The sequence below is a fragment of the Corythoichthys intestinalis genome, chromosome 15, assembly GCF_030265065.1.
Source record: "Corythoichthys intestinalis isolate RoL2023-P3 chromosome 15, ASM3026506v1, whole genome shotgun sequence".
NCBI lineage: Eukaryota > Metazoa > Chordata > Actinopteri > Syngnathiformes > Syngnathidae > Corythoichthys > Corythoichthys intestinalis.
The window spans coordinates 5,210,866-5,236,497 of record NC_080409.1 but is presented as its reverse complement, the minus strand read 5'-3'; the positions used below and the strand labels follow the sequence as shown (position 1 = coordinate 5,236,497).

Below are 25,632 nucleotides of genomic sequence, written 5' to 3'. Positions count from 1 at the left end.
TTTTAAAGGGTTAATATATGAAAAAGAAAATCTCAACCAGTCCTTGATGTCTGTGATTTCTGCGTCGAAATCCTTGTTATATTACCATGTTTCATCCATAAAATCCCCAAAAAATCCAGCTGTGGCCATTCACAGCTGTGACTTTACACTCAGTGATACATGCTACATGGAGATTTTTTTGGATCCAAACAAGGTAAGTACGCGATAATATCTCGTTAAAGTCATGGCGTCTGTAATTCTGCTCTCGCGTGCTCTTGCCTCCAGATATGGTTTTGCTGAATATTATTATTATTATTATTTTTTTTTTTTAATGCCCTCCTGTTCAAAAGTTTTCTTCCCCAAGATAATTGAGATTTTAAGCTTTACAATGATGTATCACACATGGATATCGGACAGTTTTGAAAGTTGGCCAAATTGGGGGTTTCAGAGCGGAACTTCAAGTCACCTGAGTGTTTTCCGCCATATATATAGTATATATAAGTGGGCTACTGGAAGAAGACACAGATGGAGCAGGACAGAGAACAGAGTGTTAATCCACTACAGCAGCAACCCCTGCGAAAGGGGATGCATGCAGAGAATGTGGGAAGAATGGTTTACTTCGAAATCCCACATCCACACTGACCAAGAAACAACTACTAGCTCAGTGTTCTAATATCCGCAAGAAGAACTTGCTATCACAGTTAGAGATTGATGAGGCACAATGTGTCTCATCCAAGGCACAAAAATGCTACGGCAAGGGGGAGCCAGGACGCCAGGTCGAGTGGGGGGGTTTCATCATCACCCCCAACATCGAGATTGGGTACCAAGCTCCAAGAGCAGCGGAAGAGAATGAGAGAGCAGCGGACCTGAAAGAGAAGATCATGAAGTGCTGGGGGAACTCAACTACCTCCTGCCTGCCAAGGCTAACGAACAAAGTACCATCAGAATCTCTGCTGGAGGATGTAAATACAGCACTGCTGAACATCCCCACTGTAAATATCACTGAGACCAATCAGCTGGCATATGCAGCATCAGCGGTCGTCCTAGAGTCACTTGGTTACAAGATAAACAGCGCCGGAAGGAACCTCAAAGGAAACGGAGGCTAGGGACAAAAATCCTGGCAACACGGATAGAAGTTTGCCTCCTAACAGAGCTGAGCAAAGGCGTGAAACCTATGAAGGAACTGCCCAAGAAATATAGCAAGCTGTCCACAGCTGAGGCACTGGAGACTGCTAAGCAAAGGCTCACAGCCCTAGCTAGCTGCCTAAAGAGGTACACAGGAGAAGTAGAGGCCAGGAGAATAAACACTTTGTTCTCCAATAATCCAGCTAAGGTCTACTCTCAGTGGCAGGGTAGCAAGATCACAGCAGATCCACCCAGGGCTGAGAATGAACGATACTGGAAGAGTATCTGGGAAAAAGAGGCGTCTCGCAACAGTAACGCCGCCCAATGGCTGGCAGACCTGCAGTCAGTACATCGCAACATCCCAGAACAAGACTCAGTAGTCATCACAACAGCAGACATCTAGACAAGACTGTCCAAAATGAAGAACTGGACAGCTCCAGGGCCCAACAAGAATCATGCCTACTGATCGTGGCAGCACAAGAACAGGCCCTAAACACAAGATCAATAGAGGCCGGGATGTATCGCACCAGACAGGACCACAGGTGCAGGTTATGCAAAGAGGCCCCTGAGACAGTCCAACACATCGCAGCAGGGTGTTTGATGCTGGCAGGCGAGGCATACATGGAACGACATAACCAGGTACCACCTCCAAAGGTGGTCGAGAACAACCGAGCCAAGATCCTGTGGGACTTCCAGATTCAGACAGACAAACTGGTGATGGCCAACCAGCCTGACATAGTGGTGGTGGATAAACATCAGAAGACAGCAGTAGTGATAGATGTAGCAATTCCGAGTGAGAGCAACATCAGGTAAAAAGAACACGAAAAGCTGGAGAAATATCAAGGGTTGAAGGAAGAGTTGGAGAAAATGTGGGGAGTGAAGGCAAGAGTGGTGCCAGTAGTGATCGGGACACTAGGAGCAGTGGGGTTGAGATCTGGAGACTGGCTAGGCCACTCCAGGACCTTGAAATGCTTCTTACGAAGACACTCCTTTGTTGCCCTGGCTGTGTGTTTGGGATCATTGTCATGCTGAAAGACCCAGCCACGTTTCATCTTCAATGCCCTTGCTGATGGAAGGAGATTTTCACTCAAAATCTCTCGATACCTGGCCCCATTCATTCTTTCCTTTTCACAGATCAGTCATCCTGGTCCCTTTGCAGAAAAACAGCCCCAAACATTATGTTTCCACCCCATGCTTCACAGTGGGTATGGTGTTCTTTGGATGCAATTCAGTATTCTTTTCTTCTCCAAACACGAGACCATGTGTTTCTACCAAAAAGATCTATTTTGGTTTCATCTGACAATAACACATTCTCTCAGTCCTCTTCTAGATCATCCAAATGCTGTCTAGCGAACCGCAGACGGGCCTGGACGTGTACTGGCTTCAGCAGGGGGACACGTGAAAACCCTCAAACCCATGCATTCACAACAGAAGAAGTTGGACCTCTTGGTGTTCATATGGTTCCTGAGAACACTACCACTGCGGTGGTTAAACACTAATCTTAACTGAGGTAAGTGAGAATGTCCAAAGTGAAAAAATTGTGGATGTTAGTGTTTAATGTATTGGCATGTCGCAGGTGGTTAGGTAACGTTTGTGTTGCTGAAGTTAAGGAGCTAATGTTAGCAACACTAGCTCGACAGTATGTTATCAGTATTATTATTATTATTATTATTATCAGCATTTAGCTGTGCAGTTATGTAGCCTACTCGCGTATGGGTCGCAAAAAAGAAGGTTCAAGAAGGAAAATAGAAACACTAATAGCCTATCAAACATGTGTAACAAGGTGGAAAGTTGGGGTGCCCAATTTTCCCACCATCTCAAACGCATCAAATCTAGTTGACTGCCAGTTTAATCTTTTCATTTCTCAGGGGCAATAGCACTTTTTTGTAAAATTGTGCTTAAATGTGTCAAACAAAAATGTAATTATCTCACTAATTGCTGGTAATGAAGTGTACTGGTTATTATTGTCATCACCTAAATTCAGAGGCTGTCAATGGAAACTGCTATATACTATATTATTGGCTAGTTTGATCTTTTCATTGCTCTGGGGCAATAGCACTGTTTTTTTTGTAAAATTGTGCTTTAATGTGTCAAACAAAAATGAAATTTTCTCACTAATAAATCATCAATAAAGTCATTACTTGTAATGAAGTGTACTGGTTATTATTGTCATCACCTAAAATCAGAGGCTGCCATTGGAAACTTTAAAACATTTTATGTCAATACAATAGGGGTCTAAAGGTACATGTATACTTACAGAACCGCTCGCAATCGAATGTTAAGTTCAATACAGTGCTGTATTGAAAGCTGGCCTGCAGTCAGTTTACATAGGCCATGATTGCATGCTGCCATTAGATTTGCAGTAATATTCAAGAGGGTATTCTTTCATGATTGGGGTGATTAGGGAAGAATTTTAATGATTCATGAGGAAGCTTGTCCTTGATTTGTGCTACTGTGATCATGTGAGTTTTGTTTTTAATAAACAACGTGCTGAGCAACCAAATGGTTTAACATGTTATTCCTGTACTCTACTGAAACTAATTGTGACCCCAAAACCGAGGTAATCGTGACTTTTTTTGTATCGTTACACCCCTACAGTAAAATATGTCACCCCTCTACAGATTGTGACCCTATCTGGCCCCCCCAAGAAAAAAATCCTAGACACGCCCCTGACAATACTGGTAATGTTGCCAAAAACAAATCACCCAATTTTTTTTTTTTTAACAAATCACCAAAATTGGCTCTCTGAAATGTCGCTAGATTATGTCACAACGTTACTATGATGTCATAACGTCACGCACGACTCACTGATCTCAAGAAAATGTGTTGACAATTCTTAAGGGTACAGTTTCAAGATCGGGGCTAATGTGTGGTGCTGCTTAACCATGAAATAAGCTTCTGGTGGCAGTGCAGATCTGAAGTTACATTGAAAAACAATGATTTTGACACTCGAGAGAAAGAGTTTTTTTTTTTTTTTTAAGTCGCCAAATTTACTTTAAAAGTCGCTAAATTGCTAGATGAGGTTTTTTTCCCTTGAGATGGCCAGAAGTCACTAAATCTGGTGACAAAGTCGCTAAATTGGCAACGCTGGATACTGGCGGTATCATGTAGGGGGCAGTCATTCTTATATTAAAACCTTTCCTAGACTTATCAGATTAAACATCCGACACCCTATTAAAAAGCTCATTGACATTGACAGATCTAGGTTTACCCACCAGAGTGGGCACTAAGAAATCTTGAGGGTGCACCGCCAATGCAGGCTTTTTTTTACCTTCTGCTTGGGACCGGCGCAAGTAGGACACTGGCCTGTGTCCCGTTGAGGCTGCATTAATTTTTGGGGGGTCTATTTTATTTTATTTTTTTTCCATTCATTCATCTATCTGCTTATTCTCGTAGTCAGCGTGATGTCACGATGACGTCATCTCGCATAGCAACGTTTCGCCATTTTGAGATTGAGGCACGCATAGGTAAACATCCGTAGACAAACGTTTTCTGAAATTAATATATTTCAGCTGTGTTTTGCGTCTTTTTTTTTTTTTTTTCATAAAAACGTCTTAAACATGACTTATTATTATCACGAGTCACTGCCTAACCCTAACCGTCTTCTTTGACTGTTCCTCGAATGATTGCTCTCAGCCATTTGCTTGTCCTTTTCTTCTCACGAGGAAGAATGAAGAACTTCGAATGCGGCTCCGAACTCTTCCTTGTGTTACAACCCGCAACACGGCAACTTTTTGTCATTCCGACGGAAAAAAAAGACCGCAAATAAGACAAAAGTTAAAACGGGTATGTACTACAATGCACGACAGAGCAACTGCTTGTGATTCATGTTATGGCCCGATTTCAATATGGCAACGCTTTGTTGTGGCTGGTGATGTCATTAATGCCCGGATGTCCGACTGCGAGAATGTGTCTGGAGGAGAGAGAGGAAGCGCGCAGATAACAAACGAGGTTGGAAAAACAGCTTTTTTTTGGTGATTGCTTGTTCGGTGTGGTTGCGGCCAACAGTAACCGTTAATCCTGCAATAAAAAAGTAGGTGAGACCAACTCTCCGTGCGTTCTAAATATTCAGTGCAACGCTAAAATAGATATTCCCGACATTTTGTTTGGGTGGGCACGACTCACGTCTGGGTGGGCCGTGCCCACACCTGCCCCCCCATACATCCGGCCCCGTTTGTATTGTATTGTAGTAGTATTATATACTATTATATATAATAGTTTACCTTAAGATTTAAAGCCATTGTAAGGCTACTGTATTTTCAGTGAATAAATTTGGAAATCTAAGTAGAATTCCAATATCGATGTGGCAATGAACTCAATGAAGCCTCCAAGACCTCCAGCGTACAAAGAAACGCAAATGTATGGCTGATGAAAGTGCAGAGCCAGGTGTTGAACTTAGTGGAAAAGAAAAGTTGCAGATTGAAACATTCAATGTTCTAATTGACAAACTTGTGTCCTGTCTTAACCATCGGTTAACTGCATACACACACTTGACCAATCTTTTTCATGTTCTTTTCATGCCTAATAATATGTCCAACAGTGAGGTCACTTTAAGGGCCAAATCTCGTGCTGCAGCATATCCCACTGATCTGACCATGAGCTTGGCAGATGAACTTGTTCAGAACAAATCATTCATTTCAGAGGAACAAAAGTTTCCGAATACAATGCGAAAGACCGTGGTAAATTTGGATTTACAGTCCACGTTCCCAAATGTTTACATAGCACTCAGACTATTTTTGACCCTGCCAATAACAAATTGTGAAGGGGAACGGTCATTCTCCTGACTGGCACGAATTTAAAATGAGCTCAGGATGAAAATGTGCCAAAACGGTTGAATTCACTCTCCCTTCTTGCAATAGAATCAGAGTTTGTACGACAGCTCAACTTTGATGAGTTAGTCAACGCAGGGGTTTTCAACCCAGTCCTCAAGGCACACTGTGGGTCCTGGTTTTTGTTCCAGCCGATCCAGCAGAGACAGTTGAACCAATGAGGCTTCTGCTAAAACAAGCCACACCTGACTGCAATCAACTGATTGCACTTGTAAAACACCAGATTGGGGAAAAAGTGTTGTCATCTTGTTTGGTAAGAATGAAATCCTGCACCCACAGTGTGCCTTAGTGGAATAGGTTGGGAACCCCTGAGTTAGTGTATGACTTTGCAAGATGGAAGAGCAGAAAGAAACTTTTGTAGGATCTGTAGGTATGGTAGGTTGGCGGGGGGTGGGGAGGGGGGGCCTTGCAAACTCCTGGCCCTGGAGCCCAGACCCCCATAATCCGGACCTGATTTCAGGGTGTGTATGTAGGTGTGTGTGTTTCCAAGTCCGGGGGTCGGGGTGTGTCTGTGTGTGTGTGTGTGTGTGTGTGTGGGTTGGTGTAGTGATGTTGCAATTATTATGACTTGACTTTTTTAAGTATTTGATTTTGCTTGAATTGTTGGAGCTGTGTTGGTGAACAGCGAACACGCGCGTTTGTTTTTGGGAGAAACGTCACTCAAGTGTTTGACCAAGATTTTCTCACTCACTAGAAGCCGAGAATTTTCACATGTGGCAAAAAAAAAAAAAAAAGTACCTCCACCCGATAAGTAGCTGTATTGAGCGCTTCGACAATAAAAGAATGATTCCCAAATTTCAAGAACTACAAAGACACCTGTTTATCAGTTGCCTGGTGTAATGTCACGTTCACCCGCTAGGTGTCAGCATGTGATCGCTCGTGAACTTCTTATGTCATGGTCAATGATATATAAACACATTTTTTCACCACATAGATATTACATTTGGAACAATCAATATCGAAATAAATCTTTATATATTGTAAGATGGGTCAATAATAACATTTTCTTTGTCAAATATTGAATGATGAAGGTCAACTTTTTATATATAATGAATGTGGCTCTGCTTATTACACCTCGTGCATATTCTATTGATGCAATACCAGAGGGCCCTCGAAGATTATTACAATATTCTCCTAAAGGTAATTTGTAACATTCCAATCTTTGATCCAAGACCTTGTTCATTGGTTACAAATACGCACTATTAAGCTCTGAAGCCTCAAACCACTGTTTAAGAGGACTTCAAAGGGAGATAATTTCCAAACCTGCAGCATAGGCTTTCTAATACAGGGGTTCCCAACCTATTCCACTAAGGCACACTGTGGGTGCAGGATTTCATTCTTACCAAACAAGATGACAACACTTTTTCCCCAATCTGGTGTTTTACAAGTGCAATCAGTTGATTGCAGTCAGGTGTGGCTTGTTTTAGCAGAAGCCTCATTGGTTCAACTGTCTCTGCTGGATCGGCTGGAACAAAAACCAGGACCCACAGTGTGCCTTGAGGACTGGGTTGAAAACCCCTGTTATATTGAGATGACACGCAGGGCCGATCCGTAGGAGGCCTATTTTCAAAAACTTACTATTTTATATTTTAAATATAATAAATATTTTCAAAACCAAAGGTGCTGCCGACCTAAAACCAAATCAGGCACCTACCATAGTTATACATGTGTCTCCATTAGCAGTCGTATCAAAAAATTCAAAGTCGTTCCCTTATAAAATCCTGATTAATTATTTTTTTTATACAAGTATAACAAAACTTAAAATGGCTATAGAATTCTCACATTTTACACAACATACACAAAAATCACCAAATTCAGAGATAATCACCTATATTTTCAGGATCAATAGCAATATTTAAAATATCATCAGTTTATGCCCAAAATAGCAACTTTTTTTTCAACAGCTAATAAATCACTCAATTTTCACATCAGAAACTTAATACTTGAGGAAAACATGCAGAATCAATTATAAATAATTCATAAATAGATTATTACTCAATTCTATATGCAATCACACCTTATTATAGTATAGAATAGCCCTTTATTGTAATTACACAGTTGAACAGTATAGTTAGCTATATAATTGTAGTGAATGAGGCTATAGCGGCTGCCTGACATAAACAGAGCTTTTCAGGTGAAAATTCTTGTGAATAAATGTTTAAATCCCTGAATTCTTCATCGATACGGTCAAAAAACAGTCTCGATTCTTGGTTAAAAGCAAAAAAAAAAAAAAAAGGTGCAGTCGGCGTATATTTTACGTAAATATGGTAAACTATGATGCCAATGCAGTAGCTGCTGATTTCTTCCGTTGATTTTTTTCACAATGTTTAAAAATGCATTCATGGTGCGAAAAATATATTACCTTGAATCCTCGAACAAATCACCCCTGAGACATTCCTTCCTGTTTCTTAAATCCGGCTTGGACATGAGTGTGTGCTGTCTTCAAATGACTATTACGAAATGAAGCTCAGCCCCCTATGGTGAGGCGTGACGCAAAGAATGACGAAGTGTCAGGTCAATAGAGTTTTGAAGTCTATGCCTGCAGCAGTTTATTATTGGAAAAATTTATACAAAAATATTGAATGGAAACCCACTTGGCTTTTTCCTAGAAAATATAAAGAAATCACACTCAAAATACTTCACAGGTGTTATCCTGCAAAGGTAAAAATTTAAATGAATATTGATCCGTTATGGGGTATTTTTTGTGCAAATGCAGAGGAAATTGTTTCCCATTTATTTTGGGAATGTACTTACTGTAATTTTCACACTATAAGAAGCACCTGACACTAAGCCGCCACCCACCAAATTTGAGACGAAAACAACATTTGTTCATAGATAAGCCGAACTGGACTATAAGCCGCAGCTGTCCTCACTGTAAAATTGGATGTTTACACTGAAAGATATTCACCGGTAACACTTTATTTGACAGCGGCATCATATGACAATCATGAGACCAAATGAACCACCATTAAGCTTTGAACCAATTGGCTGCAAAGCTTCATTTGGCCATCGATGCTCCCTTGTTGGAGATGGTCAATCTCTGCTGCCACCTGCTGTCAACACTGTTGTTGTCCAACATGCCTCCTAGCAGGCATTGCAGCGTTACAGATTTCTTCAGTTACTGTTCAAGTTGTTTCATTAATTGTTAGTTATGGTATTTGGTAACTCTTTATGTGATAGTGGCGGCATAAGACTGTCATTATACAATCATAATTAAGACATGACATATAACAGATGTTATTTAGTGTTATTCGGCAAATTATCTCACTTTAAATGGATGTAAAAGAGCCGAGCTGGACATAAATGGAATTAGTGACATAATTTGTCGGATGACACTTTATTACATCTGTCATAAGCATTGAGTAATGCCCATGATAGTGTCATGTCATGATTCCATACTTTTTGCTAGGGGTTGTATATACAGTGGGCAATTAAGTATTTAGTCAACCACCAATTGTGCAAGTTTTGCTACTTGAAAAGATTAGAGAGGCCTGTAATTGTCAACATGGGTAAACCTCAACCATGAGAGACAGAATGTGGAAAAAAAAACCAGAACATTTTTAAAGACCTTATCTCCAAATTAGAGTGGAAAATAAGTATTTAATCACCGACAAACAAGCAAGATTTCTGGCTGTCAAAGAGGTCTAACTTCTACTAACGAGGTCTGACGAGGTCTAACCAGGCTCCACTCGTTACCTGTATTAATGGCACCTGTTTTAACTCATTATCGGTATAAAAGACACCTGTCCACAATCTCAGTCAGTCACACTCCAAACTCCACTATGGCCAAGACCAAAGAGCTGTCGAAGGACACCAGAGACAAAATTGTAGACCTGCACCAGGCTGGGAAGCCTGAATCTGCAATAGGTGAGATGCTTGGTGTAAAGAAATCAACTGGGGTAGCAATTATTAGAAAATGGAAGACATACAAGACCACAGATAATCTCCCTCGATCTGGGGCTCCATGCAAGATCTCATCTCTTGGCGTCAAAATGATAACAAGAACGATGAGCAAAAATCCCAGAACCAAACGTGGGGACCTAGTGAATGACCTACAGAGACCTGGGACCACAGTAACAAAGGCTACTATCAGTGACACAATGTGCCGCCAGGGACTCAAATCCTGCACTGCCATACGTGTCCCCCTGCTGAAGCCAGTACACGTCCAGGCCCGTCTGCGGTTCGCCAGAGAGCATTTGGATGATCTAGAAGAGGACTGGGAGAATGTGTTATGGTCAGATGAAACCAAAATAGAACTTTTTGGTAGAAACACAGGGTCTCGTGTTTGGAGGAGAAAGAATACTGAATTGCATCCGAAGAACACCATACCCACTGTGTGGCATGTGGGTGGAAACATCATGCTTTGGGGCTGTTTTTCTGCAAAGGGACCAGGACGACTGATCTGCGTAAAGGAAAGAATGAACCGGGCCATGTATGGAGAGATTTTGAGGGCATTGGAGATGAGACGTGGCTGGGTCTTTCAGCATGACAATGATCCCAAACACACAGCTAGGGCAACAAAGGAGTGGCTTCGTAAGAAGCATTTCAAGGTCCTGGAGTGGCCTAGCCAGTCTCCAGATCTCAACCCCATAGAAAATCTGTGGAGGGAGTTGAAAGTCCGCGTTGCCCAATGTCAGCCCCAAAACATAACTGCTCGAGAGGAGATCTGCATGGAGGAATGGGCCAAAATACCAGCAATAGTGTGAAAAAAAATCTTGTGAAGAGTTACAGAAAACGTTTGGCCTCCGTTATTGCCAACAAAGGGTACATAATAAGGTATTGAGATGAACTTTTGGTATTGACTAAATACTTATTTTCCACCATGATTTGAAAATAAAGTCTTTGAAAATCAAACTATGTGATTTTCTGTTTTTTTTTTTTGTTTTTTTTGACAATTACAGGCCTCTCTAACATTTTCAAGTGGAAGAACTTGCACAATTAGTGGTTGACTAAATACTTATTTGCCCCACTGTATTAAGGTTGTATATAAAAAGCAGTAAGATTACAAATATGAATTTCTTTCTTTCTTTTGTTCTTTCTGTCTGTCTTCTAAATGGAACCCATCCATGTGTCTAGGTAAGGATTTTGGTTTGCCTCTTACTATGGCGACCACATGGTACTGCAGAAGTCTCCGGAGAGATCGGTTCTGTGGGGTTACGGCAGCCCTAAGGGTGCGCAGGTTATTGTTATTGTTGTTGTCAGGACCAATGAAACACAAAAGCCTAAAAGCCACTGTGGAGAAAGGTAAGAGTTGTGTGTTTATTGTTGAGCAGGGACGGGGTAGGAACATTTATGCAAAATCAACAGCGCTGTAATTGGAAAAAAAAAAAAAGGTTAAACCTGGCTAAAATATAAATACACTGAGTGTAAATTGCTTGAATGCATGAATGGTGACCACAAAGGAGAGTAATTACACCACAACCATGTGAGCAGCGTAGGAATTATATCTGTTTAAGTTTGTGGTAAAGCACTGTCCAATGAGTTCCAAAGTATTTAGCTAAATAAATTTAATCTTATTGCTTGCAACGCAGAATTCATCTAGCTGCTTTTGATGTTTAGGTGTTTCAAACTTCAGGCTGCTATGTATCCCAGGCGATCAATATGGGTTATGTGCACAAGCGGATTTTTAGGGGGGGCCAGGCCCACCCTGGTGGCCGAAAAGTGTCATTGCATGAAATTGACTTTCCTATATCTAGTATATATAAAAGTTGTAAAGCAATAAAACTGCTACAAAAATGACTGAAATAAACAAAACAATATATATTTTGATAATGGGTCCAAATTATTTTTCAAACAGATCACGCAACTAGCACCTTAGACGGTCATTTGCTTTGCATAGAATCTCCCCCCTCCCCCCCCCCCAAAAAAATATATTAGGGGAGGGCAATTTTATTTTTCAAATGATTTTTTTCTTAGATTGAAAATATTTTTTCTGATTGAAGCAGCTTTTTTGGGGATTGAATGATTTAGACACAAATGTCCTACCCATAATGTGGCCCAAACAAAAAAAGGATTGCTTCAATCAAAGAAAACTTCTTTTTTTCTTCTTTTTTTTCTTTCTTTAATTCTTTTTTTTTTTTTTTTTTTTTGATTAAAGTGATTTTTCTTTTTCAAAATATATATTTTTTGAAGTAACTTATTTTTTGATTGAATAATAAAGACAAAAATGTCCTAGCCAAAATGTGGCCCAAACACAACAATTCAGCATTACTTCAATCAAAAAAGTTGCTTCATTCATTCATTCATTCATTCATTCATTCATTCAATCAATCAAAAAAAAAAAATCAAAGAAAAATAGCTTTCACATGCTTTTTTATGGGGGGGTGAGTTTCAAATTTATTTTTGCATTCAAACACTTTTTTTTTGATTGAAGTGAGTTTTTTTTGGTTGAAAATATATATTTTGAGTGAAGAACTTTTCTTTTTTTTTTTTTTTAATTGAAGCAACTTATTTTTTGATTGAATATTCAAAACACAAATCTACCTCCATATGGCTCTGCCCAGGGAATACAATTTTTGACTGGCGTAATTACATTGGCACGAAACCGGCGGGTGTACCATATTCAATAGATGACAATCTTGGCGAAACGTAATGCCTAAGCATCCTGATTTAGAATTCCCCTCAAGAATGATGGGAAACATAAAACACTCATTGTCAACTTATTATTATAAACATTCTTGTAAGTTAATTTTATTGCTGACACTCCATTTCCCGGTTATCAACATGTTGTGCCCCCACTGCCCCAAAAGTCAATCTCCGCCCGTGGTTATGTGTAAAGCATTACTATCCATTATGACACATGCAGGCATCTGGCAAGTCACCCTTGACCCCATAGAGGCCGGTGGTCCCTACAACGTGACAGCGGTTCTTCAGGAAACCTCAGCCACTCTCACCGGTGTGTTATTCGGGGACGTTTGGCTTTGTGGTGGCCAGAGCAACATGTGCTTTAAAACATCTCAGGTCAGGAAAATGTATAAATCATGGTTGGTTGGCTGACAGATTTAGAAAATGAGCACGAGGGTCCTTCATTTATATCAAAATGCACTATAATCTATTTCAAACCTGAACACAATTGCAAAGTCACAATTACAATACAGATTTGTATGGTAATAATTGCAGGTCATGGGTTAACCTTAGCAGTGTATTGTTTTTGGGTCAAAACCGACTCAATTTCAAGTTTTGGTACGTAAAAATCAATGGTACTTTTTCCATATGTACCGGTCTGCATGGAGCCGCGCTGCATGATGGCATCCATCCTCCTCCTTCGGGTCATAACTCGTACATGCGCCGCATGAAGCGTCCAGCGCGGCAGGATAGAGAGCGCGCTAACCGCCAAGCAGTGCTTAATTTGTAAATCATAAGGTGCCGGAACGCAAAGTACATACGACAGCGTAAGGATGACAAGACTGGCACAGGTCCTGGAACATACGCAGAAAATGGTGCTGAAAACAACACACAAATGCCCACTTGCCATGCTGTTGGACTTACAAGTCTCAGTTTCAGATAATATCCATGGTATAAATGTTAGGACAACAATTTACAGTTATTTAGGCTGTACTCTGCACAGCACGGGCAATTGCCCACATAACCACAGGTGGGACTTTCAGTGCACAGTCAGAAATTATTTTCTCAACAGGTCTAACTTGTAAAACATTTTTTAAAAAAATCAGAGATTGCAATAAATAACACAAAACTCCCATTATTATTATTTATTATTATGATAACGGGTGGGTTTGAGGAAGCGCTGATCCCTCGCTTGTCGCTGGATGCCTCACATTCTTTTATGCTCAGTGCGCTTTCCTCTCCTTCTGAATTTTCCGGGCTAGTTGATGCCAGGGTACTGGGCTGTTGCCCCGCCTGTTGGTGGTCCACCTGGCTGACTGCTGGCGCTGTAGATGGCCCCCACTCTGGGTGGCGCTGAACCTGACCAGCTGCTGCCACGGTAGCAGTCTCCTGCCCGGCATGGCTGGCTGTCCGTGAACCTGGCTAGCTGCTGCGGCGCTAGCCTCCTGCTGCACCCGTTGGCATGATCGCTGCAGTTGCCCTCATCGCCGGTTATTGCTTTTCTGATTCGTTTTGAACCATATTCTTTTTTTTGAAAAAAGACAGTAAATGCAACTGTCTTTTTGGCATGCTGAAATACCGTTTGATCCTGGCTGCTTGCTCCCCAGATGCCACAAATTATCTGGGTCTTTTTCAAAGACCCGCACAGCCCGAACCATCTGACCGAATATTTTGAATATCGAAACGACCGGAATTTTTACGCGACGCAGGGAATTTTTCGAACGACGCCAAAAAACTTTCCGTTCACCCGTAAACGCCGATTTTTCACAGATTTTTCGAAAAGAAAAAAAAAAGTATCTAGTCGTACAATTTTTGACCAAATCACATAATTTGGACATCAAAAATTCCGGGACGGTGAGGGGCATAAAAGTTACAGTATACAGACTTTGGAAAAAATGTACGGTTCCCCGGAAATTTGCCCAAAACGTTCATTCATTTTTAATAGGATGCAACGTTGGTTCAAATTTCCCATTCACTTCCAATGGAATTTCCAATTGAATTTACAGTGCATTGATGGCATTGACGGCCATGTATCTCGAATCTATTGATGCCAATGTACTTGGATTCCATTGACACATGTGTAAGTCGATGCCATTGACGACCATGGATGTCCAAATTTCCCATTCATTTTCAATGGGAAAACAATGAATTTCCCCAAATCAACTGGAAATAACCAGATATCAATAGGACGTGTCCCCCAAATGTCCCAAGATTCCATTGATGCACATGGAAGTCGATGCCATTGACGGCCATGGACGTCCAAATTTCTCATTCATTTCCAATGGCATTTACTTTGTTTAATGATATTGACAGTAGAGATGTCCCGATCGATCGGGATCAGGTCCGATCACATCATTTTCAAAGTATCGGAATCGGCAAAAAAATATCGGCCATGCCTTTTTTTAATATATATATATATATATATATATATATATATATATATATATATATATATGTATATATATATATATATATATATATATATATATATATATATTTTTTTTTGTTTTAAATTAAATCGTTTTCTAATTGTATTTAACGTTACAGACATTAATATATTACACTTATCCAGAGTCTTTAGTTTAGGCTTAAGGTAGGGTTATCAAATTTATCCCAATAACGGCGGTAATTAATTTTTAAAAAAATGTCTCACGTTAAAATATTTAACGCAATTAATGCATGCGCTGCACGACCCACTCACGCATTGTTACGCTCCATCTGTAATGGCGCCGTTTTGCCAATATAGAGCGCTAAAAGGCAGCGTAAAATGAGTAGAGTGAATTTTGGCAGCCTTTGGAACCTTATTTTAAATGGCTAAAGCAGTACTTCTCAAATAGTGGGGCGCGCCCCCCTGGGGGGGCGCAGAGCAATGCCAGGGGGGGCGCATGTGTCCTCGGGGATCATGCTTTTTTTTTTTTTTTTTTTTTTTTTTTTGCCGGACTGGAATAAAGTGTACTTGCACATCCACTCAGTGGGTGGCAGTGGCGCTCTCATTTTCAGAGTGCGTGCAGTATTTTTGAACTAAGGAAGAGCACTCAGCACACAGAAAACAGATATGAAGAGCAGTGCGCCGCCGCCGTTTTCGAAAGCCGTTTTCCGACCGGACTCACTCACGCAGCGACCCACTGTCTTGTCCGGTTCTCACGTCGCCGCCCGAGAAGTGCCATTTTCGGCTTGGGATCGTCACGACGACCACCCTCACCTACGGTTCTACCTCGGCCGCCGAGAATGCGCTTTTTTCGTGCCGTTTGCCTTTTAGCTTTGACTTTTAATACAGTCGGGTGATGAGGAAAGACTACTGTTTACTGTGTCTGAAAATAATTATAGCGGACTGCCAGAAGCCAAATCAATTAAGACGCCACTTAAAGACATTCGACCCCAATCTCATTGATAAGCCGCTTGATTGTTTTTCAGCGAAAACGTGCCGAATATTGCCAACAATAGTCCTGCTTTGTCAGTGTTATATCAGTAAACCAGTGAGCATTGTTAGCATGCTCTTTGCAAAATGACTCCACACCATTGCAAAGGAGGTAATACTGGGTGTGAGCAGCAAAAATAAAAACTGTCCTTCTGTCCAAGGACACTCTTTTTTTCCCTTTATTCATTTTTTTTTTTTCGGTCAAATTTTTTGGCATATTGTCCTCATGAGTAAATGTTTCTAATCAATTTGAATTTGTTATTATTTACGGATTTTATTACATTTTATTTTTCTGTATCAAATGGTCAAAAATACCTTGAGTGTATTTTTACAGTTTGAATGTGACTTTTTTTTTTTAAATTCAGGCAAATTGATGCACGTCAAGTCTTCTCTGTTACAAACAAAACAATGTTAATAAAGTTATACTTTATTAAAAGTTGATCTGTTACTTTTTTTCTTTATTAGAAAAAAAGGGCACAATGTTAGGCAGATGCGTATTTATAATAGTAATTTTATAGACGAATAATACTATTTACAGTGGCGGCGGAGAGTTTGGGGGGCGCGAAACATTTACGTCTTGCTTGGGGGGGCGTAACAGAAAATAATTGAGAAGCACTGGGCTAAAGCCTTACAATCCCTCACCCTACGGTTAGAAATATCATGGGAAGCAATGTGGGGAAGCAAGGTAGTAATTGATCTTTTTCTTATCACTTTGAATTATATCCCATCGCAGAGAAGATATATGAATTGGTAGCACTACGCACAGTCGCGGTTTCACTTGTCATGGTTCCACTTCCCATCATGCATTGAGCATGGCCTTCAGTATCATTTACTGAAAGCTCAACAAATACACTAGATGGCAATATTTAGTCACAATATACAAAGTCACAAGTCTTTCTATCCGTGGATACCTCTCACAGAAAGAATGTTAATAATCCATCTTGAGGATTTATTGTCATAATAAACAAATACAGTACTTAGGTACTGTATGTTGAATGTATATATTCGTCCGAGTTTTATTCATTTTTTTCTTAATGCATTGCCAAAATGTATCTGATCGGGAAAAATTATCGGGATGATTGGAATTGAATCGGGAGCAAAAAAAGCAATTGGATCGGGAAATATCGGGATCGGCAGATACTCAAACTAAAACGATCGGGATCAGATCGGGAGCAAAAAAACATGATCGCAACAACCCTAATTGACAGCCATGTTTGTCGATTCTTTTGATGCCAATGTACTTGCATTCCATTGAGGCATATGGATGTCGATGCCATTGATGGCCATGGACGTCAAAATTTCCTATTCATTTTTATTGGCATTTACCTCGTTTAATGATATTGACGGTCATGTTTGGCGATTCTATTGGTTTCCGAAATATCCTCAAACCAACCTGGGCGGGGCTAAGATCTGTATCTCCACATAGCAACAGTGACGTGCGGTCAGGGGAGGCAGGTGAGGCAGAGCCTCACCTGTCATCATGACAAAAAAATAATTATAGCATCAAATTTATGTTAATATTTGTCCATTGCTCTTTATGAATGACTCATTTCAAACATTTTCTATAGTCAAAATCGCTGAATTTGCCCATTTCCTGTTCAAATAAAGAAATGAAACGAGAGGTGCGGCAGCAACGAGTAAAGCCTCACCTCTGATTGCGCAATCCTTAACAAACTGGGTTGATACATGGAATTGGAGCGTGCTGGTTGCCGTACATCTGCATGTCGCCATTATAATGTTTCCAGATACGTTTATTTGACCTGATTTTCCTCAGTCTGGCTAATGTCTTTAACCCTTAAAGTTGAATGTTTGTTAGCGACATATTTAGTTTTGCTGATGGGAAATAAAACCGCAGTGAAAAGGCGCAGGTTGCGGCAGATAGTACTCTGCCGCACTGCAAGGGGGTGTACGTGAAACTGGACTTTCCGTTAAAAGTGGACGCGGTTAACACAACGCCGGGAGCTAAAAGGTTTGCTTCAAACTACGGGACAGAGGATAACTCGCGCTTTTCAAACGGACTGGTACACCCGAAAAGACTGGCAATGTGGCTGTCCTTCGAAAAATCGCCTTTGCTGCTTTCCCTGCCTTTTCTTCTCAACTTGTGCCAATGTCTGGACTAACACGAGATATTGTGACATTAAAAAACTAGCACGAAGCCTCAGCAAACATGAGAGCTCGACCACTCACATTCAAAGCCTGTTTGCTTTAAAAACTTTTGGAAGCTCAAGGATCGATTTGGCTTTGACGAACAGCGGAAGCTCAACGGTAGCATCCTCAAAGCTAAGGTAATAAAAGAGTTTGAAAGACCTCATTAATGCAACCTGCATCCTAGCTAAACAGGAGTTAACATTTCGTGGTAACGATGAGCGTGTAGCTCTTCTAAACGTGGCATATATGTAGAACGATTACATGGTTTTGCTGAGAAAGATGAAAGGTTAGCTACACATTTGGACACATCCACTGTGTTTTCTGGCTTGTCAAATAGAACACAGAACGATCTAATTGAAGCAATCCTCTCCATTGAGGCAGAGAGATTTTTTTTAAAGTAAAGGAAAATAAGGAGGACTTTTACTAAAAGGGCGTAGGTTTGCATAGGGACGGTAGGGTCATAACACTACCAACTTTTCAGCATGCTAAAATTGTCCCTACCAACTTTTAAGCAACCTTACCTTTTTTGCATGATATAATGTTCAGTTATATAGAGAATTTAGATCTTTCAATAGTTCCATATGTTGTAAGGATAGAATTGACCCTACCATTATTAAGTGAATTATTTTCACTATGTTTATGTTTGCTAATAAAAACCAGACATTTATTCAGGAAGTTTTCAAAATGTTTCTTTAGTATTTTTTGAAAACAAAGGTTTGAATCGAACAGTGTATCATCTGAACCAATGCACATAAAATTTATTATCAGTAGATAAGGATTTATTTTGCATTGATCATTTTGCCTATTAATTAATTAGGTTCATATACATGAAAAATGTGGCCCTTTGCCCCCTTCATCCAATCTGTTTGGTCTAATTAATGTCCCGTCCCCAGCAAAAAGTGTACCTACATGCAGGTTATGCTGTTATATCGTCCCTACGAATGTTGAGACCAAACCTATGCCCTTCCAAAGTAACGCCGGTTTTTGTGGTGAAGGACAGGCGCAAGACCACAAACAGTTTTCATTTCAATCTTATTAAAAAAAAAAAAAAAAAAAAAAAAAAAAAGAGCTTAGACCAAGAAAAATACAATAGAATATTTAAAAAGTAATTCTAATTCTTTGTTTTTCTTTTCACACTTTTTGTTTAGCAATATGTAATAAATTGATTAAAGTTTCAGAATTAAAAGTTTTAAAAACAACTGAATATTTCTCTAAAGGTCAGAATTGAATTCTGTGGTTTTGTACACCAGGGTGTAGAGCAAATGCATGTTATTTTCTTACTTTTACGTATCGATAATATGTACCGTGTGTGCGTGTTTTGTGAAGAATGTTGATGAGATATGAAATAACCAGTAGCCAATTGAATAAGCTACCCTTTTTGGTTTATATATTTGGAAATCTGACACTAAAGGAGTCAGTGCCTCACCAACCATGAACCTCACCGCACGTCACTGCATAGCAAAGACACAAACTAATTTCTCCAGAAATTGCAGTTTCTAGTTTCAAGTTTTTTGTTTTTTTTTATGTCACACGAGAGGTGCCGGATCTGCCCAAATATGTCCCTGAATACATGGAGGCCAAAATCAAGAGGTGCTAGATCCTGTTCCGGCAGGATCCAGCACAAATTAACCCGTGCCGCCGAGCCAAAAGCTCAGGCTAGCGGCTCTAACGCCAGCTCACTCTCTTGAAGGCATTTGGAGGGAGGTTTCCCATACAACTCACTCAACAAGCACCCGTTACACATACAGTACCTAAACTTGAAAGCTGGTCAATTTTGACCCAAACACAGCAACACAGTGCTGGGTACTGATGGATCCCTTGTAGTCTTGTAGTGTCAAATTAAGTTTAGGTGTAAATTTCTTCTTAGTTTTTTTGTTTGTTTTTTGTTTTAATCCCCCATTAGATTTTCAATGCATCTAAGGAACTCGCTATTGCATCCAAGTATCCTGACGTGAGGATTTTTAAGGTCGCCTTAAAGATGAGTGACAAAGAACGGACTGATCTGATTGGAGTGTCGCGTCCGTGGTCTGTACCTGAAACAAGTAAGCAAGTGGTCTATCGGTCCATTTTATGGTACATAAATGGTATCTAAAACAAGGCAGTGTTATTCCAGGGGGTCTGTCAGAGTTCTCTGCAGTGTGTTGGCTCTTTGGACCTTACTTATACCGGAGCCTGAAGTACCCAATAGGACTGGTGCAATCCTGTTGGGATGGGACGCCCGTTGAGGCCTGGTCATCTTCCAGAGCACTTCAGCAATGTGGTCTCGAAAAAGGGAAGCGTAAACGGTAATGGCTCCATTTCCAGGGAGTGCAAATGAATCCAGTTTTAGAATCATTCTACGAATCCTCTCCGTACAATTTGATTCCTTGTTCATTCAATGGACGGTTACAGATGGTGTCCAACAAAATATTACTTCGAAGTGTGTTGAAAATGGAAATAGTACCGTATTTTTCGGACTATAAGTCGCAGTTTTTTTTCATAGTTTGGCAGAGGGTGCGTCTAATACTCAGGAGCAACTTATGTGTTGAAGGGAATAGTTACCTTTCTGGCACACACCATATAACTGTTTGCATTACTCTAACACACTTAATATAATCAATCAGGGAATAGTACTGTTTCTCATATGTACCGTAGGATTGTTTGCTCTAACACACCTAAAATAAATAGCACACTGTAGTTTAATGAAAAGAAGCAGAATAGGTACACAACGCCATCTTATTACAGAAGCCCAAAGTGTGCGTCACGAGCAAGATTGACGCACCAACTCGTGCAATCAGTTCTCCCGGCCACTCCAAGGATATAAAGCAGGGCGCTCTGTCCTAAAACAAGTAGCGTCTCGCCCAGCCCGGATAACAAGTTGAAAGCGGGCGCTTGGGACGTCAAGACCGGCGTCGGTCGCTGTGACAACCACGTCCCAGCCACGAAGGAGGACGCACGAATCTAACCACCCAAAACCGGCCACAGAGGGATGACCCCAAAACAACACCCAGCCACACCTTCGGCCCGGCCCACTCCACCACAGCCTTCAAAAACACTGGATACTGAGATAACAAACGGTTCGCTGCTCGGAAACATTTTCTATTGTAGCCTTGTTTTGGATCCAGAATTGTCACTCAATGAATAAATTGTCAACCTGTTTTCGGTGAGGTTTCTTCTTTTGGAACTTTTGGAGTCAGTACAAAGGGTTAACACAGGAAGGGAACGCTCGGAATATCCGCCCTGCCGTTTGACGCATGGAAGCGGTAAGCAGCGGAGCACCATTTCCATTCGGCTGTCGCCGTTTCCATGCGGCTTTGCGGGGGGGGGGGGGGGGGGGGGGCGAATTCCTTCAGTGTGATTATTTACGGTCGGGTCGGGCCAGACTTCTCCCTCGCTAACGTTTTTTTTTTTTTCGAATATATATTCATATATTTATACTAAAACAATGTATAGATGTTGAATAAAATAATTGGATAAAACAGAGAAGGCGCTGTGCATGCCTGCGCACGTGAATGCCGTGGCCCCGCTCTCATTATAATCTTCCCCTCCCGCCCTGGCGTTCTCCGCGAGTCCACATCCTGGTATTTCCTTTTCGATATGGAGCAAATGTAGGCGTGAAAAACAAACTAAAGACGGGGGAATTGAAAAGCAACAACTGTGGTAGGAGTGGGGTATGGAAAGGATTCAAATAGTTGAAGATGCTATACAGACACCTGTGTTGGTTTCGCTGAATCTAAACGAATGTGGCGCTTTGGTCTCATACGAGAAATATATTTAACAATCTTTTCCAGCGTTATTTCGTCGTGTAAATGCATTTATAATGATCATAATAATATGTAGACTATTTAAACATTGAGAAAACTCATTTTTTTCTGCCAACTCGAAGAGATTAAAATAAATGTTAAATTCACTATCCCCCTGTTAGAACAGACACACAAATATAAAAGTTATGAATGTTTTTTTGAGAATCCAGCTTACAGTCTTGTTTAAGTGGGAGAATTTGTTACAAAAGACAGCCTTTAATTTGTTATCATTATGCATATATGCACAGGCATCGGCACAAATGTGATCACACAAAACGCAACCCCGCATTTCCTCCCTCTCCTGAGTCCTCACAAACAAAACATAAAATTTTTTGGGGGTCGGGCTCGTGCCTACAAAATAAACATAAAATTTCGGGTTTTTTCGGGCTCGGGCAAACAAATCAAGTTAATAGATCGGGCCGGGTCGGGCTTTAATCCCCACAGGCCGGTCGGGTCGGGCTGGATTTTTTAGGCCCGATCTAACTTCTAGCATCATCTAATGTAAGCATATCGTACACCTATTCAGTCTGTTGTTCTCTATTGTATTTTAAATTCCCTTTCAAGATGACATGTCTGTTCTTGGTGCTGTATTCTATCAAATAAATGTCCCCCCAAAAATGCGACGTATACTCCGGTGCGACTTATATATGTTTTTTTTTCCTTTTAATTGCACATTTTTTGGCAGGTGCGACTGACAGTCCAAAAAATATGGTAGCTCGTGACAATAGCCTTCCATTGTTTTTCTCTGTTAAAAGTGTTCGAAGCGAGTTGAATGATGTTGACATTAGTAGACTTAGCACAACGCATTGTAAATAGATAATAAGCCCAATTGAACTGCTTACAAGAAACTGTGCCCTCAGTTCAAAAAACGACAACTCTGTCTTGTGGAATGCAATGATTCACCCACTGCTCAACATGACACTCAAAGGAGCTCTCTGGTACCAAGGTACATTCCTAGAGAGGATTTATTCAAGTGATTTGAGTACACTTAGTTTATTTATAGAGATGTTTCACTTGATTTTTAGGTGAAGAAAATACTATTTATCACCAAAACAAGTACAACTGTTCTTTCCCTGCCATGGTTAAGACTGGAGGATGGCGTTTCACCTGGACTCAGGTGGGCAGACTGCTATGGATTTTCCCTTTGGATTTGTCCAGGTATGTATTTTTTTTTTTTTTTTTTTACATCAAGATAGAGTAGGAGTCTTTCCTCAGTCAGCCAGCATTGCCTGTGGCGTATTTATCCTTAATGTCGTCTCTTGTAGACAATAATTGACTTCTTCCCAATGCAGCTGTCCACCAATAAAAAAGGCTCCACAGATGATGGCTTTCCAAACATTCGCTGGCACCAGACAGCTGACAAAGGCTTTGTTCCCAACTCTCGTCTGCAAAAGACCTTCATGGCTGTGGCAATGGATTTGCCGGATGAGACCTCACCGTACGGCCCGTAAGATAACAGAATGGATTTATATGGTGTATATATGTGCATATTTATCCTCCCAACAACAAAGGAACCTTAGTACATATGAATGACTCTATCGGGTCATTCGTGATTATAATCAAGAACCAATCAGTTTTGAACAAATATCGCTTGGGTTCACAAACTGTGATTCTTTTTGTTAAAAGTCAGTGGGCTCCAGATTACCTCTAAGGTTTAAATCTGTCATCTGCTGTAGTCCTTTGCTGTATCAAGTATTAATTGGAAGTTGGCCCAAAGGCCGATGCTGTTCTTTTTAATTCATGAGTTTGCTGATGTTGACAGCCAATAACTGAGTCTTATTTGTTTTTCAAAGCATTTTGATGATGAAAGGTATTTGAAACACTCATTATATAAATATATAGCGGAAAACGCATACAAGGCTGAAAAAGCAGTTTCTGCTCTTGCACCCCTCTTTAAAATAACTTGCTGTATTTTAATGGTAAATGATGTTATACTTGTATAGCGCTTTTCCGCCTTTCAAGGAGCAAGCCAAAAGAACTGTTGTGTTTGATAGAACAATATGTCTATATGCTGCCATAGCAGTTTTGTGGCGCATTAAGCCCCCAAACTATTTTTGATTTGTCCATTTTATCCTGGAAACCCCCGTTTACAGACACCGCACAACCGTTTCTGTTTCAACCCAGCCATAAAAGAAGGTAATTATATTTATGATTCGAAATGTCTAGCATTTTTTCGCTTGGACTCATTAATTGATGTCTAATATTTAGTTAAAAAAAATATGTAATGAATGAAACTATGATTTCTGGAGAAATGGGTCTTTGCTGTGTGGAGATAGATCTTAGTCCTGCCCAGGTTGGTTTGGGAAATTTCGGGGACAATATCAGGTCAATTCCTGTTGATTTGGGGACATTTTGGTGGCGTGGCCTGGTCATATAAGGTCATTTGGTGGGCGTGACTTGGTCATATCAGGTCATTTGGGAACATTTGGGGGGCGTGGCCTGGTCATAACAGGTCATTTGGGGGCGTGTCCAAGTGATATCAGGTCATTTGGGTACATTTGGGGGGCGTGTCCTAGTCATACCAGGTTTTGGGGGGCATGTCTGATTAATATCTGGTCATTTCCTGTTGATTTGGGGACATTGTTTTTTTTTTGCCATTGAAAATCAATTGGGAAAAATTTGGAAGCCCATGGCCGTCGATGGCATCACATTCCATAAGCGTCAATGGAATTGGGGTCATTTGTGGGAACTGGCCTATAGATATCTGGTCATTTCCTTTCGATTTGGGGACGGTTTTTTTGCTCTTAAAAATTTAATGGGAAAACATTTGGACGTCCATGGCCGTCAATGGCATCAACATCCATGTGCATCCATAGAATCCAAGTACATTGGCATCAATAGAAATGACATACATGGCCGTCAATGGTATCCGTCTAAATTGGCCTCAATGGATAGTTAATGCCATTGGAAATGAATGGGAAATTTGGACGTCCATGGTCGTCAATGGCATTGACTTACATAGGCGTCAATGGAATCCAAGTACATTGGCATCAATAGATTCGACATGCATGGCCGTCAATGGCTTCAATGCAATGTAAATTCCAATTCAAAAACGGCAAGTGATTATTGGATTTTGGATTTGATTTCTCTCTCTCTCTCTCTCTCTCTCTCTCTCTCTCTCTCTCTCTCTCTCTCTCTCTCTCTATATATATATATATATATGTATATATATATATATATATATATATGTATATATATATATATATATATGTATATATGTATATATATATATATATGTATATATGTATATATATATATATATATGTATATATATATGTATATATATATATATATATATATAAAAAACGCAAACCCATGGAAATGTAGTCCAGTCAGTACGCACACACAGTAGGCTATGTGCCAACTCAACATTTTTTAAAATTGTTATTCCCACTCATTTTTTATTCTCATTCAATGTTCTAGATTGTACGCAAACAATAGCCGAAATTAACTGACAAGCTATTCAACCAGCATGTTTCCAAACGCAGCAGTTCAAAACTACATTGCCCATAATGCCTACCACGGCTGAGCGCACTGATAGCTACCCTATTAGCGAGTACAGGGCGAGGCAAAATCAAACTTTGCTATAAAAGTTTACAATCATCGGCAGCGCCACGATGCGACACCAAACGGGATTTTACAGATTAAGCCAGTACAAATCTCCGACAGAAGTCAACAGTTGCCATTATATACGTATTTATCGTAAAAAAAAACTCATAACAAACACAGCTACTTAGAATATAAGAATAACATTCAACCAAATAAACGAACGCAGAACAATTACAAG

General features: G+C 40.3%; 1 pseudogene; it reads left to right on the top strand.

Moving 5' to 3' along the window:
• The first annotated feature begins 1,620 nt into the window (after positions 1-1,620).
• Positions 1,621-23,296, top strand: LOC130931278 (sialate O-acetylesterase-like; annotated as a pseudogene).
• The last annotated feature ends 2,336 nt before the right edge of the window (positions 23,297-25,632 follow it).